The following is a 6,517-nucleotide window of genomic DNA, read 5'->3' on the forward strand; positions in this document are numbered from 1 at the left end:
TCTGGATATTTTCAGTCATGGAGCGTTCATGTGACCTGGAATGGGAAAGGGCTTAGGGGGAGCTCTGTGGGTTTTCTCTTATTCCTAGACCCTCAGTGGAGCAGAAATTCCAGGCTGTGTGTATTTTTTTAAAGGTTAATTTATTTTTGAGAGAAAGTGGCAGGGTAGGGTAGAGAGAGGGAGACACAGAATCTGAAGCAGTTTCCAGGCTCTGAGCTGTCAGCACAGAGCCTGATGCAGGGCTCAAACTCACAGACCATGAGATCATGACCTAAGCCGAAGTCGGACGCTTAACTGACTGAGCCACCCAGGGGCCCCTGCATTGTGTGTATTTAGAGAAGTCCACAGGAACCCTGAGAGAGGAAGGTAACACACTGGCCTCCATTCTGATGGGTACCTGGGAGTTCAGAGGCTTCTCCTTTCTATTCCTGATGCTCCAAACCCAGGACTCTGTTCAGGGGCTCCCCTAGCTGTGCCAGGGAGAGAGGGGAACCCAGCAGCAGAGTCTCTCATGGGCCTGGCTTGGACCTGAGCTGTCACCCACCTCTGCCCCTGCCAAGTCTGCAGGTATTTCCAGAATGTCTCTTGTGGGTGTGCTGTGCTTTCCTCAGCCCTGGGGGAAATTGCTGAACTCTGGGTCACTTAAGGAGGGACCTGAGAGATGGTGATGCCAGCCTGGCCCCTGGTGCATAGGACTACCCAGTAAATACTCAGGAAGTGGGTACTTATTCCTGGCTGATATCAATAGCCTGTTGCTGACTCTGTATGTGAGCTTTCATTCCAGCCCCAGCTATAGCTACACCAGGCCATGTGGCAGCCCCCAAGTGTGTGAAAAGAACAGAAAGCAGGCATCACGGTCTGCTGATTTAATTACTGCTCTACAGAGCAGCTGAGGTTTGGTCTGGAAAGCTCCTAATGGCAGGTCTGTCTGTGCAACAAGAGCAGACATTGTGAGCTTTAAATAAGGGGTTGACAGGCCACTGCTCACAGCAATGTCAGACCAGCCAGTCAGGGCAGACTCCTCTGGCTTCCGCTCACTTTCTTTTTGGCCTCAGGCATCAGGCGTGGTGCTCAGATGAGCTCCACACTGGCCTCGAGGAGCCTGTGGCCAGGATGGGTAGAGTGAGATGGGCCAGCCCCTCTGCGAAAGCCAGACTCTATTGTGATGTCCAAAATGTGCATGTTCTTTTCATTTATCCACTCAAACGTTTATCAAGCACCTAGCGTTTGCCAAATGCTGTCCTTCCCTGGGGACATGATCGTGAGTGGGGTCCTTTCCTGGGGATGTGATCGTGAATGGTGAATCTGGTGGTGAATGGTCAAACACCCTGTCTTTGTGAGACTTTTTGTTCTCCAGTGCACTTCAGCTGGTGCTTGTGCCTGGCTGTGAGTTCACGGAACAAAGGAGGGCTCTCCAGCCAGTGTTCTTGTGCATCATGTGGAATTTGGCCCCAGGTCTGAGGTGACTTCAGTGTTGACCCTCAAAACCCCCAGTGAAGGAGTGTGGTCCTGTTTGCATCCCACTCCCCAGGCGAATCATGGCTGCCCTACATGGCCCGAGGGGCCAGTCAGTCCAGTGGCCACCGCTCATGCTCCCCCAGGTGGCCACTTTGTGCATGTGCGTGTGTGTGGTTGGGTAATTTCATTTGTGCTCAAGCTAGAGGTCAGTGCCTCATTTATTCCACTTAGTTTTTTTTTTTTTCTCCTAAATCGGGATTATTTTCTTTTTCTTGATCAAGTTGAAGGCCTTGCTTTTTCTTTCTTTTTATGATGCTAGTGTAACTTTATTTTAAAAACTTTTAATTGAGAGATAGTTGACATGTAACATTATATAAGTTTCAGGTGTGCAACATGATGATGAGAGAGAGAGAGAGAGAGAGAGAGAGAGAGAGAGAGAGAAAGTGAGAAATGATCACAATATGTCTGTTTAACATCCACAACCACACATAGTTACACTTTCTTCTTTCTGGCCCAGATGGCCAAACACACACAGCATGTGTTTTGTGGGGGAAGGGCAAACTTTTCTCTGTAAGGACTGGCTGTTATTTGAGATCTTCTCAGGGAGGAAACTCATAGGCAGCCGACGCATTTCCCAGGGCATGTATGTAGACTGAACTGTAGGATGTCATGACCCATCCGCTTGCATCGGGGCTGTTCAGAGACGCCATGCAAGGCCTCTGCCAGGGCTCTGGGGGCTGCCCCGCTCTACCCCTCCTTCCACCCAAGCCAGCGAGAAGGAGCCACGCCATCTCCCCACGGACCGCTCTGGGTATACATCGCTTCCTTCGGCCTCCGTGGCATTGCTCTTGCCCTTGAAGCCTTCAGTCTGGTATGGCTGAGAGTGAAGAACCGTGCAACGCAGTGATGTTAGCATGGAGAGGATTCAGACAGGACACCTGAACACCAAAGGATCAGATGGCCGGTTCCCTCTCTCTGTGTTATTCTCCATTTACTCTCCCAATTTCTTGTCTCGCGTGCTTTCATTTGAAACTAATAATGAGGGCCAACTCCGTGCCGGGTGCTGCATTTGTATGAATTGTTTGGCCCAGTATCTCCATGGTCTGACCTCAGATCTCCTGCCCCAGTCACTGCAGTATGCAGACCCTCCAGGACAGGTGATGCCCATGTCATGCGTGTCTCATTCACGGTCAAGGCTAAACTTTGTCCTTGAACCTGTCATTCAATTAGTTCAAGAAGGTGGCTGACATTTTTTTTGTTTCTTGCTTATAAGACCTGAGGCTCCACCTCTCCATGCCCTTGAGTGAAACCTGCCCAGGCCTATAGCCCACAGGTCCCATAAGCATCACTTGCCTTTTCTAGGTCCATCATCATAGATGCCCCCAAAAGGGACCCTCCCTGGGGGGGGGGGGTTGATGGCAAAACTACCCATGAAGTCCTGCTCCAATGTCCATTCTCTGCATGATCTTTAGGCAAGTTCATAAAGCCTCAGTCTCATCACCTGGGAAATGGAAGTAAAATGAGAATCTACCTCATGCTGCTGTTGCTGAATTATGTGTCGTATCTTGCTGTAGGCATTTAGCAGAGTTGACACATAATAAGCACTCAACAATTACTACCTATTATAGGTCCACAGCCTGTTATCTACAACTATAAAGTAGAAAAAGCTCTGAAAATTGTATGGTTGGTGTCAAAACTCATTTGGAAGCAAAGCCTATCCTGAAGTGGCACACAGCTATATTTAGAAACGCTAATGAGCAAGTGCTCTGGAGCCTGCGGGGGCTGTTAAATGATGTAAACGCTGCATTCCCCGTCTAAACTCTGAAGCATTCTGAATTCTGAAACACACCTGGTTCCCAGGGTTTCAGATAAGGGATTGTAAACCTGGACTACTTAGAAGTGCAGAGTCAGTATGTCCTCTGACTGACTTTCAGTAGCAGTGACTGTCAGCTCTGGAACTCTGAGAGCCAAAATCCGAGAAGGAATGGAATTAACTCTTTTCTCCTAGAAGAAGTCACAGATTGGTAATGAAGGGCAGAAAGGACCAGGGGTGAGGCCGTCAGTTGAAACAATATATTTCTTGTTTCTTTGCTCTTGTGATCATTGGAGAGTTTCTACAGGGATCTGGTCCTGGAAGAGAACTATCTTTTCGGCCCATTTCCGTTCCCAGATCCCAGGGTGCCGTGGTCACTTTCTGCTTGTTCAGTGTTTTGCTAGGCAGAGCTGGGGAAAGGAAAGCAGAACAATTGTCTTGTCTCCAGTAATCTCTGGTCTTACTGAGGATAAAAGGTGTGCACTCTTGAAACAGGTGGGAAATACGTTAGAAGATTAGGTTAGATCAGAATATATTAGAAGATTAAGAAATCAATGTTCAAGTGAGTAACAGAACTAGTAAGTACTGTATGTAGGAGTCCAGAAGGGGTCCCCCAGGGTGGAGGGGCTAATCTAAGGCCAGTTAAGTCTTAGAAAAGCCCATGGAAGGAGGAATAAAGGAGAGAAGAAGCAGTACTGACATTGGAACAGAAGGAAAAGCGGAGACTTTGGAACTCAGTCTATACCCCTTGAGTCCCAGCTGTGTGGTTTGGACAACCTGGCTAACTTTTCTGAGCCTCAGCTTCCTCACCTCTAAAGTAGAGATAGAGATAGTTGATCTCACTCCAGCTACAGTTATTATACATGTTAGGTAAAATACTATATGTAAAGGGTTATCAGAACACCCCTTCTTCTTTTGGTGGCCATTGTCCTTGCCCTTTGTCTTTCAGAATCTTAGCTCTCATTGGTTCCATGGCAAAGGCATATCAGCCAGGAGGAAACAAATAACCAAACAACCATTCAATTGGTCAAAACCTCGAACAGATCTGCCTCTCCCCCCACCCCACCCCCCAGGGCAACATTTGACAGCTCTCTGGCACTCAGCCCCTCCCAGCGCTGTAGTGAAGTCACATCTCCCATCATGCAGTGGACTGGGAGAGGTGGTTGGCCAGTGGAACTTTGCCCTCAAGTTAGAGATATTTGCTCTCAGGAGATCTCATTTTATTTTCTTCTTAGGACCTCTTGGCCTGTTGACACACAGCACCACCCCATGAGAATATTCCCCATAGATGCCAATTGTCCTGCTATCTTGATTCCAATGTCCCTGTCCAGCTTCAATAGGTCATAAAAATACCCAAACTATATAAATCCTACATATCAACTAGGGGAGAGGTCAAGGGGAAATGTAAAACAAAGGAGAGCAGAGGTTATCCTGGTAGAAATGCAGGGTGAGAGAAGGCTGAACCTTATCTAATATAGTAGGAAAAGGGGAAGAAATAACCGCCAGGGAGGAGTTAACACCAGAGCCAGCCACCCAAGCAGGGAGCTCAGGAAGGCTGTCTCAGTTCTGAGGGGAAGCATCTGCACCCCAATATCAATACTTTGGAGAGCTGGAACAGAGATGGTTTTGTCCGAAGGGAAGCTTTCGTAGTATAGCAGCAGGAGTCTGGGAGCATTATCATCATCATCTAGCTTCATGAAGGATGAAGGTTCACGAGGATCCTTTCTCTTGCGGGGGCTGGTCAGGAAGAGCACATGGGCCTCTGTGACCGGTGACAGTGGGCACAGCAGTCTGGCTCACATAGGCAGGATGCTTGGTGGTTTAGATGCAGAGACTGGGGGATTTTGAACACCGAACTGAGACTTCATCTGCATTCACTGGGGTGCCGTTGGGCATTGTTGAGAGAGCTAACATGGTGACTAAAAATGGTGTGAAAGGAGCCCTGTGATGACAGGTGAGTGTGAATGTTTATATGAGGAAGGGAAAGAAGTCAGGGAAACTAGTAGGAATAAAAAGGAAAGGATGGTCCCTGGTGATTTTTTGTTTGTTTATTCCAATTTGTTTTATGTTATTTTATCCACTTAAGTTTTTATATGATTTACTGAGGTGAAATTCACATGCAATTAACCATTGTAGAGGGAACAATTCAGTTGCACTTAGAATAGTCATAACGTTGTGCAACCACCACCTTTCTCAAGTTGTAAACTTCTCCGTTACTCCAAAGTAAGACCCTGTACCCATGAGACAGTTTCTCTCCATTGCCTTCTCCCTCCAGCCCCTGGTAGCCACCAGCAGTCTTCTTTCCTTATGGATTTATCCCTGTGGGATGTCACATCAATGGAATCACACAGTATGTGACCTCTGGTTTCTGGCATCTTTCCCTCAACACGTTTTCGAGTTTCATCCACATTATAGCACACATCAGTACTTCATTCCTTTTAAGGGCTTAATAGTATTCCATTATGTGGATAGACCAGATTTGTTTACTCGTTCATCTTTAGTGGACATTTGGGGTGTCCCACAATTTGGCTATTGTGGACAGTCAGTAAGAACATATGTGTACAATCCTGATGACATTAAAAAAAATTTATCTATTTATTTATTTTGAGACAGAGAGAGCAGGGGAGGAGAAGAGAGAGAATACCTAGCAGGCTCCACGCTGTCAGTTCAGAGTCCGATGCAGGGCTTGAAACCACAAACCATGAGATCATGACCCGAGCTGAAACCAAGAGTTGGACGCTTAACTGACTATGCATCCAGGCACCCCTCCCCCTCCCAATGACATTTGGAAGATGACTATAATACTGTGTCTTTGTGTGTACTTTGCCTGGATGCTGTGAACCTCTGACATGTATTTCAGAGGTTAGGGGCCCAATTTTAGTCACTGATGAGCCAGGACACCGGCATCAGTGGGCAGAAGAAGCTATATATTGAATATCCCCCATCCTGTTGAAACAGCTCCAAGTCAGCTCAAGAAGCCTGGGAGAGAGAGCGAGCACCATCTGGTCGCAAGCACCTTAGGTTGGGGTCAGAAAGCAGGCCAGTGTTTAAGTGGTGGCCCTGCCACTCCCAGGCTGGGCAGTAGCTTGTACGTCTCTCAGGGTGTGCCGTGACCCCTGCTGGCCTTCCTCATAGTGTGTTGAAAGGCTGAAGGACCTGTCTTCTGGAGGGGCTTCTCAAGCAGTCAAGGATCACGCATTTGTGCTCTATTATTTCCCTGTTAGATGATGTGCAAGCTGACACTTC

The sequence above is a fragment of the Prionailurus bengalensis genome, chromosome A3 (assembly GCF_016509475.1).
Source record: "Prionailurus bengalensis isolate Pbe53 chromosome A3, Fcat_Pben_1.1_paternal_pri, whole genome shotgun sequence".
Taxonomy (NCBI): domain Eukaryota; kingdom Metazoa; phylum Chordata; class Mammalia; order Carnivora; family Felidae; genus Prionailurus; species Prionailurus bengalensis.